The 14,787-nt window shown below is 39.2% G+C and overlaps 1 protein-coding gene across 38 annotated transcripts in view; it reads right to left on the bottom strand.

Moving 5' to 3' along the window:
• BAZ2B (bromodomain adjacent to zinc finger domain 2B) overlaps positions 1-10,101 on the bottom strand; it is a 249,203-nt gene extending 239,102 nt beyond the window's left edge. For 27 of the 38 annotated variants that reach the window (XM_087881947.1, XM_087881946.1, XM_087881945.1 and 24 more), the window contains exon 1: positions 9,155-9,825. The gene's annotated coding sequence lies outside the window, so the exon portion shown is untranslated. Of the gene's footprint in view, positions 1-9,154 lie in introns of all 38 variants that reach the window. The other 11 variants (XM_087881938.1, XM_034425938.3, XM_087881937.1 and 8 more) reach the window with 2 other exon arrangements.
• Between the last annotated feature and the right edge of the window lie 4,686 nt (positions 10,102-14,787).

Consider the following 14,787-nt stretch of genomic DNA (forward strand, 5'->3'; position numbering starts at 1 on the left):
ATCTTGAAGACATTAAATGAAAGCAAGCTTTATTTGACTCAAAAGAACAAATCAAAGAGGTCGGTATAAAAGTTTTCTATCTATTATTAGATATTGCCCTTTTGAAGTTAGTGATCAATGTATTACTAATACTAATGGGCTTATTTATTTCCCTGTTCCTCCCAATCATAATTGTACAATGGCAACTGAAACACAGCAACCCTCATTTTCTTGAAATAAAAGCCACAGGGAATAGTAAATAATCCTTTAAAGTTTACTGCCATCTGTGAATATTCTTTTTCTTCAATTTTCAAATCTGAAAGAGAATATGGTCACAAATCCCACAAAGGGAATAGTAAAACATCAACAGTTAAAAATAAAGCAGATTCTTACTCTAAAGATCCATTATAGCTTCATGTTCATTATTAATCTAATCTCCACAAAACCAAAAGACCCATACCTGTTATTATTGCCTCACCAAGGATGATTTATTATAATACATTATTTAAAGCAGTAAGTATTTTCAATAGAAAATCAACAAAACACCATATAGTCGTTTCCCTTTTGCGATTATCCTGGCATTTAAAGAACTTTGCTATGCAATGAGCAGAAATGAACATATTCATTCTTCTCCTGGTATGGTGTTAGACACTTTTTGGTAACCGCTTCAAAAAAGGGGAGAGGGATGAAGGTAATATTACCATTTTTGTGGTGTTTAGCTTTAAAGATAAATATTTAAGAGCTTGACTACTTTATAAAAATATTAGCAATTAAGATTAATAAGATTAGTCATTTAGGAATAAGCCTTATTGAACTAAGCAGGAATTACCCTACACATAAAGAATCACACAAGATCGAGTTGTAAACCAAACCCAAAAGTATGTTACTTGTTGAGGCTGAGAATCAGAAGAAGCAGCCTTTTCTTCTTTTTCAACTCTGAAATGTCAAAAGTAGTAATTCACTGCGAAATATATATATATTTAAAAAAAACTCTTTCAAACAGAAGTTTGCCTTCAACATGTGCAAAGTGACCTGAAGGGCAATGAATAGGAGGTGGAGCTAATATGCCAATTGACAAAACAGGCAACAAAGGAAGGAGGAACCAGTATTCACAATCTTTCTCCCATCACAGTTTTTGCACTCCCAACAGGATTCAAAACTGCGCTCAAAATTACACATACTAATTCATTAGCAGGAAATACATGAAAGTATCTGATGGCTGTCTTCTCTTTTGCCAAAGGAGAACCAGGAAAGGGCCATCAAGTGTAGGTTGGAAGTTTGATGCAAATCCAAATGCAAATTTTGCTGGAAGCTACTTTACTGGTGTACTTTTTAAACCACACAGACACACTTAAGATAATGACTGCATACTAGAAAAACAATGAAATTATTTCAAGCCAATGGTGGCCTTTAGCAGCTTGACAAAACTAGCATTTCAAATCAACTCTGAACATATTACAAACATTATTTTTCCTTTGCAGTGAAGTTTCAGAGGGAACTTACTTAGCTGATTCATGAGTCTGAAATATTTCTGCAATAGTGGAAAATTTGGTTGTATTGTGCATGTTAAAGTCAGTATATACCCCAAATATGATCTCCTTTGAAATAATGCATTGGTTGAGTTCATTTTGACCTGTTTCTCCTCCTTTTAAATTTATTTGTCCTTCTAATTTAGGTCTGTTCCCTTTGCTAAAATGAATGGAGAAGCCTTGACAAGCAAGGTAGCTTTTTTGCTAAAACCCTTAGTCAGCAAATCTGCAGAAAATCAGACTGTATCTAGACAACGTGTTCTCCATATACACAAAGACTATCAAAAAGATATAGCACATACAGCCCAATTAGGTCAATGGCAAAACATCACTTTGCACTGTACAAATATCCCCTTTAAAATCTTTGACTAAAATTAGCAAGAGCTACAACTTCATGCACACAACTTCACGAAAAATCTTCTTTCTGTTCATTTGCTAGTTGCAAGAAAAGGTAACTAGTGCTGCAATCCAATGGCACTTAATTTCTAAATAGACAGACCACAATCATGCTGCCAATCTTCCTGAATCAAGAAATCCAGAGTCCAGATATCCATCTAAGATGTTTATTTAAATAAAAGACTACATAAAATAATACATAAGCATACTCCTTCCCCTGATATCAATTTAATATTTTATTTTTACCCCATTTTCACTCTGTTCAAATTATGCAAATATTTATTTTTATTTTACTACGCTAACACACTGCTCTAATCATCAACTGAACTCTTACAAGCCTACCATTGGTAAACAATATTAAAACTAGTTTAAAGAAACAATATTACAGAAAATAAACAATATTACATAGTGTAATAGTCCTATATGAAATATAGGTACTTCACTTCTAACAATTCTTCAAAATAAATACCTCTGATTGTGAGCGGCTAGAAAAGTTGCCATAAAATTGGCCCTACCAAATACATATACTTATGTTACAGATTCTTTGCCTATTGGAGTATGCAAAGCATTAGAAAGAGGGGCTTCACAAGATTTTAATGTGAAACACTTCTGATCTTTTCTAGGGTTCTTTGAAAGCTCTACCCAGATGTGTGTGCATACACAGACACATCCCTTTTGTCAATTAATATATTCAGTAGCAGAGATTGCAAAGCAGCTCTTAAATGCTCTGCGCGCCCCTACTTACTCTGGATAGTCACAAGGGTGGGAGAGAGAAAATTATGCGTGACTGCATGAACTGAACTGGAAATTAAATGTATTGCTGATCACCAAAGAAAGTTTTTTTGTGTGCTAACTATTCAATATTGTATCTGTTATTCGGCATCTGAGAAGCAACTCTACTCACAGGGCAGAAGCCCATCTCTAATTACACAGTGGGACTTCCCTTTGCTCTCCTCTCCCCATGCATGCCCCAATTCTAATCTAGAGGAGGCACCAATTAGATCAAAATACACAAGGACAATATTTATGGCTTCGCAAGTGGATAATTCACAATCACCTTCCCATTAGAGTAAATCCACTGAAAGCATCTTCCTTGGGAAAAGCTGTTGGTAGTGCAGCATTTCATTGGGTGAGGGAGGTCAAGACCTCGAGGTGTTATTTCTCTGGGGTGTTTTGGGCCCCCTGGAATGGCCTCTCCCAGGGTGAAATTGATTTCATGCAGAAGAGCTTTCCAGAAGTTAGTTATAAACCTATCTATTTTAGAGGGCTTTGGGATGTTTATGTAATGTTGTTATGTGACTTGAGCAACCTGATTATTTATAGCTTACTGTGAACATTCTAATGGTACATTATTGTCACAAGGTGTGTGGTAGGTAGAATTAATAACTAAAACAAATAAACAAATTTTTCAGGCTGAAAGAAATTTCTTTCTAACCAAACACAGGATCAAATTATACATTATATTACAATTATATTGTAGTTAGCAGATATCCTTTTGCTTTTTACTACTGGGAGTGAGAGAGGTTTTAATTAGCAGTTCTTACCTAACGAGTATTGAAGTAATTTTAAATTTTCTGGACTTCTTGATTTTACTGGTAACTCTTCCACAACACACCTAATATGTGTTCGGCATATGATACGTAAGGTACATGACTTAAGGAAGGAAGTCCCAAATAGTGTTTTCTCCCCCGCAGGATGAGAAACTACCCCATAATTAATATAGTTACTATTGGTGCAAGGTTTGTTGGGGTCACCTATTCAAAATAAAAATGGATCCCAGATTCAACAAGAAAAATCAAGATGAGCTTCTAGGCTTAACATAGGTTCATAGTCAATCACATGAAAGACCCATTGAATATTATTGGACTACGAACATGACCTACTTTAAACCCTTAGATTCATGGGCCTACTCTAAGTTTAAATGTATCTAGAGCCTTCACACCCATATACACAAAACACACACAAAATAATGAACCATTTTGAAAACAGCTCAAATACTATCCCAAGAATCAAGCAAGTGGCATAACTTTGTGGAAGGATGCTTTCTATTCTGTTTGACTCTGGCTGTTCTGAGTTTTAATAGCAACCCCTAGATGATCTTTTTAACTAAAGATGCTAGGACGTCTACATGCAAAGCACAGACTCTCTCACTGAGCTATGGATCACTGGAACCAAGTCTCTCTCTCTCTCTGCCTTTACTATTAGCTAGGGCCCAGTGACTATGAATAGGACTGTGCCCTGAGCTGGAAGATCCTTCTTCGAATCCCAGTTCAGCAGCCACGAAGTCACTAGATAACATTAGAAAATCCATTTTTCTCTTAGCTTCAGGTCTCCAAATAGAATATGTTGATAATGATATTTATCACTCAGATAATAAGTGTGGAATGCTTTGAATACTTGAAATGTGCTGTACAAATGCTATTCTTATTTTAATAATTCTCTCAAGTTGTTTTCTCCCCCAACTATAAACAGTGCATATGAAATGGTTTTAACAATCTATCTTACAGAAATATGCACCTTCTCCATTGCTTGATTTCATTAAAGCACATATTCATTTGCAGATCAATTTTCAAGCAGCCTTCCAATGTGAATACATAATTGTCCGTCTTACTAACTTTGTCAGCATTTTTCCTGCCTATCCCAGCATTTTTAAAATACATTTATTTTAAAAAGAAAAGATCAGAGGTTTGTTGTCAAAAAGTGTTCAATATAAACGACCAACTAGCAAATCCCTCAAGGTAATAACATTGGAAAGCCTCAACTACAATTTCCAAATACAGACATTTCTGCTAATGCTTCTCCTCCTTGAAAGCAGATTAGTACCTTCCCAATATTCAGCTCACTACAATAAAGACAAATATACTTCTAATCCTGTAACAGAGAAAATCTGTGAATTATATTGAACTCTAGGCCTTAATCTATTACATACAAGAGCTATTGTTTTTCATTGGACTTAAGTGTGCCGAACTGTGCTGGGTTGTGATAATTACTTTTAAAGCTGAAATACACTCTTGAAAATAAATAACAGCATGTAGCCAATCTTAGCCACTACTCCTCTACCTATGAAGGCTAGAAGGAGAATGGTGTCAGTACTGAGACTATTTTTATCCTACTGTGTTCTTCTTATAAGTTTTAAAGTCTTTTATGCTACATCTTTAGGAACAAACTCTTTATATTCTAGGAAAAAATAATAAAGATTATTGAGCATCTAGACACAATCAAATCACAGCACATCTTTCCACTGATTTACGGAGAGCCAAAAGAAAGATAGGCCTTCCTTGCAACTGTGATATTCTACATCTTGGGTAGGAACATAAAAGTACAACAAAGACATTAACAATTGCAGTTCAAGCTGGGAGTGACTGTTCTGTTTCAATTCAGTGACACCACTAATGGCTTCTTAGCAGCTCCATGAAATCAACCAGCTGTCAGGCTGATGCATCAGAAGGAACAGTTATGCTCCCCTAAGAAAAAGCAACACATCAGGATGTTTGGCAAAACATCTGCTCCTTTGCACTGCGGTTTTATAATAAACATGCAAACAAAGAAATGAGGGGAGGAAAAGGAGAAAGGCACCCAGAAAGCAAATGTTTCCACTGCTCCTGTATCTAAATTTGAAATAACTATCTTTTGAGGAAGCAAATCAGAACAGAATCAAAACCAGCTATTTGTGCGGCAGCTCTTATCTTATCATTACACCAAAGTTGTAATGGTTTATTCTACACCATCACCAAACAGAAGGTGCATTATTTAAGTGATGTACAAATGTACTTTAAAAGTGCTGGCAGTACTTATTTTAAAGAAGAAATTAACACCCAGATATATTCTATAACTAATTCTCTCTCAAGACACACACATACAGTACACACAAACAGAAATGTTAACAATGTCATGATGTATACGGTACTACAGCTAACTTTAAAACTGGTTCTCAGTTGGAATGTAGAACTACAGTATAGTAAATAAGTACTGTGCAGTTAAAAAGTCCAAGGAACATATTGCTTAGAATATATTTATCTACTAATTTCAGAGAACAACAACAGTACAGCTAATCGCCCATTAAAGAAAAAAGAAAACCAAGAACTCCAAAATTTCAAACCCTTATATTTACTATCTATTACAACTTTCAGGCACAAAACTAGAGGCATGCATTAACAGGTTATGTTATTACAGCATTTAAAGATCAACATTACTCCAAGAATTAAAAATAAAATGGTTTCTTGCCAGAACAGATCTAAACTATCTGAAATTATTTGAACATTTGAAATAAAACTCTTAAATATTTTAAGACTTCCAACTCTCCCATGTATACCCAATATGGAAAATTGTTACAACTCTAATTTTCTCAGGATTTCATGTTTTACTGATTATGCATCATAAAATATGGGCACGGTTTACAATAGGTGTGAGGTATCAAATGTATTAACTGCCATTTTCTTAAACTGCTTATCTTCTGTGGCTCACCATTTATAATCTGTCAAATCTTCCAGGCATTTTTGCATGTATAATTTAAAGCCATCTGTTCTATGTGCTTTTAACTATTTCAACGGTTTCATCTACCTAAGATCCACATAACTGGCAGCCATTCAATTCAACCAAGCTTTCTGAAGTGGATTCTTTTCAAAGAAATAAAGAAAAAAAAAAGGGCAGGCAAGAAAGGAAAGACATATTAACGTAAATAGTTTAATTTTGTAAACATGAAAGCATACTTCCAAACCAAGCACAAAATACACTAAATCTGTCATTCAGTTTTAACTGTATTGAAGAAACGAACTTCTTGACATACTAAAAAGGTTCCTTTTAATTTCCATTTAACTGTAGTAAATGGCAGGGTTTTTCTTTTCTTTTCTTCTACCCACAAAAACAAAGGAAATGCACATTAAACACAAGGAATTTCATGAGATGTTAATGCAAATGTTACTGAGATGTTAGAGTAAATAAAAATAAATGCAAGAAGCAGGAAAGTAGAAGCCCGCTTAATGATTTTTATTATTTATGAAGTGCTCAATGTTTCATTAAGTTTTGCCCTACGATCAGGGTAACTTTATAAAATGAAAACGGGGGTCTGTTGAGAAATAAATTGAATAATACTTTTTCTGATCTCCCTTTTCACAAGCAAAGACATCAAGGTGAGATGATGCAACTAAGATGTTTTGTGTTTTAATCTTGTTAGGGAGCAATTGGGAACTTAGCATACTAATAGTATTTTGATAGCCATAGCATCTGGGACACAATCCACAGGTCCCTTCCAGAATGGGGGCAGGGTATGGTATTGGTAAATGTAAGAAAAACAATCCACAAACTTTACAAAAATATATAGCTGCAGCCTGATATACTTTTTTCTACCCACAATTATGCCAGGACGATTATTAAGCACTATCCTCACCTATACATGGTTCAAGCACAAAAGTACAGTATTTGCAAATGAAAACACTTATTTTTCACTCAAATCCTTTGTGTAGTATTACCATTTAAACCTGGTAATTAACGCACACAAAAAATCTATGGGTGAAAACTGAAAAACTACAAAGAATATAGTCTGCCCTATTCTTTCTCCACCTGTCCCAAAAATTCAGGCCGTACAACTCCTTCAGTGCATTTTATAAATGTAAATTATAACCTTCAATCGCAGCTTAAAACTTGCTCGACCAGAAATCCTTTGAAAGAAAACAAACATCCAAGAACGCAACGTTGTAGTAGGGAAAGGAGAGGGAGGGAGGGAAAAAATCCCTTTTAAACTTTACATGACGTCACTATCCGTCCTTGTAAGATTGCCTAAACTTTGTGGGTTATTCACCAGGACTTGAACCATTTCATCCTCTTATCCTTTAAAAGACACACACACACACATACACACGCAGAGCGGGACTTGATTTTTTTTTTTTTAAAGCCCAAGATGGCGAAAGGCTTGTTGTTTAGAGGGCAGAAAAATGGAGGATATTGTAATATACACAAAGGGATAAATTTCAACAACTCGGCTAAAGGCAGCAGCTGCGTCTCCGGCTTTATAAGGAAGCAACACACACAAAAGACCGGAGGCGGGGGGGAGAAAGAGAGAGAAGAGAGGTTGTTGGAGAAAAGAAAGAAGCAAATGCCCCGAGAAGCAGCCCCGACTCCCGCCCGTCCCCCCACATCCTTCTTAAGCTTTACCCACACCCCGCTTTTTGCAAAGCGGCCGCAGCCTCGGATTCAACGCTGGCCGAGGCGCGTTTTGGGGGGGAAAAAAAAAAGGAAAAAGCATTGAAAGCGGGAGGGCGGGAGGGGGAGTTGACTGTGAAAGCGGAGGGGAGGGGAAAGAGACGGGCACGGCCGGGGACCTCGAGGCGGGCGACGGAGCCGCGGACTCCCCCGTGCCCTCCTTCCCCGGGGAGGTGGGGAGTGCCTTCTCCTACTCTTGGGGGTGTGGGAAGCCAAAGAGGGGGAGAGAGAGAGCAACCGCCCCGAAGCTGAGGCAGGCTAGCTGGCTGTCACGCTCAAAGTCGCCTGAGCAAACGAAGGAGGAAGAAGCAGCGATTCAAAGCAGCCAAGGCAGGGCGAGAGGGCACAAAAGCGCAGCGGCACATCTGAAGCGAGGAAGGTCGCTGGTGGGTGGGCGGGAGGGCACAAAAAAAGACTCCCGAAATCGCGCCCACCCCCCCCCCCCCGTTCCCGAGTCAGAGACTTTTATTGCGAGCCACGGGGGGTGGGGGTGGTACTGGAAGGGTGTTGCAAAAAAAAAAAAAAACCCGCCTGGCACCAAAGGTGTCCCCCCCCCACCCTCGGCGAGGAGCCGCGACTCCAACCCCCCCCCCCAGAGCCCGTGTTAATCTACCCGCCCCTCCTGTCTCTCGGGCACAAGGTCAGTTTCACTTTGCTCTACTAGTTGAGCCACCGCTACGGCAGACGCACCGAGCCGGCGACTGGTAGTCCCCCTCGTCTCTCTCTCTCTGTGTGTGTATGAACGTGTGGCGAGACCGAAAGATAAGACGGGCACCCAAGCGAACGCCCCTCGGATGCACAAGCCAGCAGCGCCCCGGCAACAAAGAACGGCCACACAGGACAGGCAGATACTTCCGAAGCTGCCTGGAGCTTCTTCCCCACCCCGCGCCATCCTCGGTTTCTCTCTCCGTCCCTTTTTTCCTCTGGAAGCCCAAGCTCGGGGAGCCTCGGCCGGCAGCACAACTTGCGCTTCCCCCTTTGAAGCCACCTTTTCCCCCTCCTCCTCCTCTCCTCCTCCTCCTCCTCCTCCTCCGGAATCGATTCCAACTCACCTTTGCAATTGAGACGCGAAGCGAGGGCTCTCCTCGCTCCCTTCCACACACACACACACACACCCGCGCGCGCCCGCGCACCGCTCCGCTTGTGTGATCTGGATGCTGGGAACGCTGCCTTCCTCCAAACAGGCTGGAGAAGGGAGTGAAGAAAGACCGGGCCGGGGAAGGAGGGGAGGTGGGGGGGGGGGGAGTTGGAAGAGAGAGAGAGAGAGAGAGAGAGAGAGAGAGAGAAGGAGGGGGGTGAATCTAACTAGAAGGATTCATGATAGATAACACGCCTCGTTCCCGCTCCGTCTCTGCTTTTTAGTTCGTTCCAGCGGCGGCAGCAGCTTGAAGCCCGATTCTCCCCTCAAGGTTTATTCAGCTTCACTTCCAGGCGAAGGCTTCACCGACCCAAAGTGACGTCAACCAACTCGCTCCTCTCTTTCTAACAATGAAAGTTGCTGTTAAAGAGACCGGGGGGTGTGTGTGTGTGTGGGAAGGTTGTGGGAGAAGAGAGAGAAAGAGAATTGTTTATCTCATTTCAGCTTCGCCAATACATGACCTATCGGGCCAGAGAAGCTGCAACAACAGGCCGGGGGTGGGTGGGTACCCGGGGGCGCCGCTGCTGCTCAAAGTTCACCCTCTTGCTTTGCTCCCGTTTCGGACCCCTCGAGGAGCATCCTCTCAAGTTTGGAAGAAAGTTGAGCCGCTTTGTTTTGAGGAAGGGGGCACCGGTCGGTCGCCCCCAAAAGGAAGAGGCTGGCCAGACGTGGATCCCTCAGGCGGGGTCCCGAAACGAATGCATCCTGGGCAGCACGCCGGAAAATAGTCACTAACATTTTTAGGGAACTGTAAATTAGGAGGGGGGGGGGCTGGAAACGATCGGCGCAGAAAGGAACAGATCCAATTCCCTCCGGAGTAGGAGTGTGCAGGCTATTCAGTGATGCAGGCACACTCGGAGTAAGAGGAAAGGGAGAGCCAGTGAGCTAGCTGGCCGTCCCCCCTCCCCCCCCCTCCCCAAGCCGATAAATGCTAACTTCCCTCGGCCAATAATAGTCTCCTTTAAACGAAAGAATATCAAAAGATGCCCCGTTAATTCTTTTAAGTTGCATTTTGCATCCTCATTAAGACCACAGCAAGGAGTCAAAATGTGTTTTCAGTATCCAAGTCATCAGCTCTTGGCCTTTTTGCTATTTATAAACGTATTCTAATATATGGGGAAGTGGTAGTTATTGTAGACACAGATAATTACATCTTTCTCTTGTCATTTTCCAGAAAAAAGACAGAGAAATGCAAAATACTTCTTTTTAAAAATTAATCAGTTTTCTGTTTCAGTAGTTTCTAAAACCTCCTGGCACTGGATTAAAGTCATGCTAAATCAGGGTTAAAGTACACTGCAAGCAAACCATTGCTTCCTGTAAACTATAAAACATATAACCTTATACCTACAATGGAAAAGGGATTTTGACTAGAAATAGCAAAGTGCAAGAAGATATTATTGGTTTTGGCACTCTGAAATTGGAGCATGCAAATTGCTAACAATTGTTTGCATTGAGTAGGGCCCTCTAAAATCTGCAGGTTTTTTTTAACATCAGTTCTGAACAAAAGCTGGTTGCAACATCAAAATTATATGCATATGTAGATACCATTGTCCTGGGTTTCCTCTTCAGACCCTGGCTGTGATTTTAATTGTGCTGGAGGATCTTCATTAGTATTAGCGCATAGAGAGATTTCACAAAGCTGCTTCATTAGGAGAAGAAGAAAAAACAACTCTTGGCAGGCTAAGTCTTTTTGCATGCAATGAGAATGTCAGCCTTACCTCGGTCATTTGTAACATAATAAGTGCAAGCACAATGATTGCAATGCAAGAACCACTGGGGGAAGGGCTAAATATCCTGCTCATCTAACAAGGCTATCTGAAAAGCTCCTCATTACATAGGAAAATGTATTCCAAAAACAAAAAAAAAATGTAGAAATAATGTCTTAGCAAGTTGGTGACAAAATCTCAGTTAATGACCTACAATTTTAATTGTGCAATTGGTGGTAGTTTGTTTCATTCCTAGTATTCACTTTCAGCAGCAAAATTGTGCTAGCATTTATTGATTTTTTGTGTGTGTGCTGCCACATTCCCGGAATACAGATTTTAATCATTTCACTATTCCACACTCCGTAATTTCATTAAAAAACTGGAGTCTTCCATCCTCAGAAAAGCATTTAATTTCAGTGACACACAATTTCTCTTAGCAGTGAACTGTCTGAACAGTAAAAGCTGGCCTATAGTTCAGATGCATAATTTAATCCTGAGTTTCTCCATGCTCTGCATTCCTTTGAAGCTATAATTTGAGTAACTACCTAATAACAGTAATAAGAACAATGATTTCCTTATAATATATTATTAACCCACATTTAATTAACTCAAAGGCCAAGGTCTGTACATGTTTGATTGGGTCACTAGTTCTGTAACCTCAAAATTTACTAATAATATTCTTGGAGTTAAAATATGGCATAAGAATATAGTTATAAATATAGACAATCCGATATCTCACTCAGAAAGCTGTGGATCAAAAGCTAATACTTTTCTTAGAAGATCAGTTTTTGCCTATCTTTTAAAAGACAACTGGGTTTTAAAATACACAAAAGTAAACAAGGTATTTAGATAATGCATAGAGTAAATGGTAAGAGTTTTCAGACCCTGAAAAAAATCCATCATTGGAAGAAAAATCTCACCTAATAATATCAGGATAAAAACTGTCAACCACATGTAATAGAAGAGGTAAAGAAAAGTCATTTCGTTGTATTGGATAGTACAGTATAAAATGTTTATAGTGCACCAATCTTTAAAATTGCATTGTTGCAAATCTAACTATAGATAAAGGAACAACAACTGCCATCTTAGCAAGCATCAATTTTTTTGGCATTCTTGGATTGTCGTCTGGAACAAAACACTTGGTCATCTAGATACACAGGAATCAAATGGCTGCTAATAACTATCATATACCTGACAATATCTTAAGATGCCATCCCATTCAGAAGAACAACATTACAGGCAAGCCCCCATCTTTCTCATACGTTGCTTTTTCAAATGTTATATTTACAAGGCATTGAAATAATATTTGCTTCAATTCACTGGGAAACAGTATTGGAATTGGGGATGGAGGCTTCAGTTTGCATTTTAAAATATGATAAAATCCACTAATGGTGTTTGTAGTCAAAATCAAGTGGAATTCCCATACAAGAAGTGATAACTGGCTTTCAGTTCTTGGGGTCTCAGAACCAACGCTCCCCATAGAAAAAATATTCATATCAAAATGCCCCTTATTCTATGATATCCATAATCCATAGGTATAATTCTTTGTTGTATTCTGACTGCATAGGAGTATAACCCCCACCCCCATACTCCTAAATAATTCCTAAATATGGCTTCCTCATCAAAATCGGGGCTTTTTCCCCCCAAAAAAGTTGTGGGAAAGTATCTGGCCTGGATGAATTAAGTTTAAAATCATTTCCATCTTTCCAAGTTTTCACCCTTTGTGAAAACCCCACTGATGTGCCACTTCCTATTTTGGTCCCCTGTTCTTTGCTATCTTTGCCGTCCTTCTCCAGGAAATGTTTTGACATGCTTCCGTCAATTTTCTGCAATCTACCTAACAGTTACTGACTGTATGGAAATAACTGGAAGAAGACACCTGCTGCAATGATAGAAGAGGAAATTCTTGGAATGTTACCTAGGCTTGGCATATGTAAATGAACTCTGTACTCTGTATTTGGGCTGTGCAAAGCATTCATAGCAAGGTTGTTGTTTTTTTCCATATTAAATATGTTATTTAAGTTTTGTGTGCTGGCAAAATAATATTTAATTAATTCATTGTGGTGTAACTCTTAAAGAGCATTGCTTTATTTGAAGTAAGGGTCCCCAAATCAACATTACTATTTGGCACTGCTGCTTTTTGCAGGAACATACTAGGGAACTGAGCAGCTGACTCCGATGAGTCTTGCCCATCATTATTAATTTTCTAGTTAAACTTCCAAGGGGCTAGACATTTTCTAGGTGCCCGGTTTAAAAACAACAGTGAATTCACTGGCTTTAGGAAGCAAAAACCCCAATGTGTGCAATCATGTCAACAGGAAAGGAGAGGCCTGTATCTGCAAGATTATTTCCAATTTGTGTGACCTGCTGCTGAAATCTGCCACATTTTGATGTGTTTTGCAATGCTCACAATGTGCATGGTGAGAGCAGTTGCATGATAACAATGAAGAAGCTATTGGAAAGTATATATTGTGTGCAGTAGGGCTGTAAAGCTAGGCATACTTACCCAGAGGTTAGATCCACTGAACTCAGTGGGGTTTATTTCTTATTAGACCCCTATGGGATTTCCCTGCAAGAACATAACATGGGGGGGGGGGGAATTCTGCAAAGTACATCAACCATGTTTCTAGTAAAAGATGGAAGCATTTGTAGGAAGGACGTGCTATGAATTGAAAAGAAAAAGCACTATAGTAGATTTATTTAAAAAGCTAAATATTTCATTCAATTATGGTGCAATCTATGCCTTAAAATATTATACTTATAAGTAAGACCTCAGTGGAAAGCTCTAAAAGCATAACTTTTGTGCTCAGAAAATTTACTCTGGGTTTAAGAGCTTTACTCTTATCTCAGATACTTGTTGGCACAGAAGAGCTTATGCTCTCTGAGGGCTATTTATACAGTTTAACATGCCTAAGTACTCCTGCCTTTATGCTGTTACACTCCCTGGTTTATGATGTCACCCTAGAGTAGTCAAATGAATGCGGAGCTACTTCATTTCCCCATAATCAAAGAGTACAGAAGGACAAGAAAGCTCGTGAATACGTAAAACACAACTTTAATAGCTTTGCAGCTAGATTGATCTGTTGTTGATCACCGTGACTTGCCTGTTCTGAAATAATTATCCTGCTAGAAATGAGCCTGAAAGAAATTCTACAAGAAAGTCAAGCCCCATAAACGGGTTTTGTGATTTACAGAACACGAAGGGTGGGCTTTTCAGAGGTGGGAGTGTAGAAATTGGATCCACATCTGAGAGACAAAAACAGCTTTTCTTTCCAAGGATTGCATTTTGAGCAGAGGCAATCTTTCATTGTGCCATTATGGGAAAAGAGAACAAATGTACCTTTAGGAGAATGAAATCAAGGTAAGGTTTGCATCCTGCATCAATAAAATTGACATCAGTGTTGATACAATCACTTGTTATTTGGGTTTCAGACCTAATTCTTTTAAAGGCTTTCTACACCAACAGTTGTGGGACCCTTCTGATTAGATGATCTGAGTTGATTTTGGAGATACTACATTGTTATTGGAATGATTAATTCCAAAATCCAGTTCTTAGTGTGGTTCTGCCTAATGGTTCCACAAAGTTCAAATTTTTGAAGTATTTACATGAAACCATGAAGTCAGGCTACCTGGAGATATGGGTTAAAATTTCACTGATATAAGATGACATCTGTTCTTTTCGTGTGCTCCAAGTAAAGCAATGGATGGTCTGAACAATTTTGCAAGAAGATAAATGAGCTAAGAGCCAATATACTGAAATTCCATCAGAAAAAGATGGTGCTTAATCTTTGAGAGATGGAGAGAGTAGTGCCAAGAAAACTTCTACAACTCCAAAATGGGG

This window comes from Pantherophis guttatus, chromosome 1 (genome assembly GCF_059756535.1).
Source record: "Pantherophis guttatus breed Tessera chromosome 1, ASM5975653v1, whole genome shotgun sequence".
Taxonomy (NCBI): Eukaryota; Metazoa; Chordata; class Lepidosauria; order Squamata; family Colubridae; genus Pantherophis; species Pantherophis guttatus.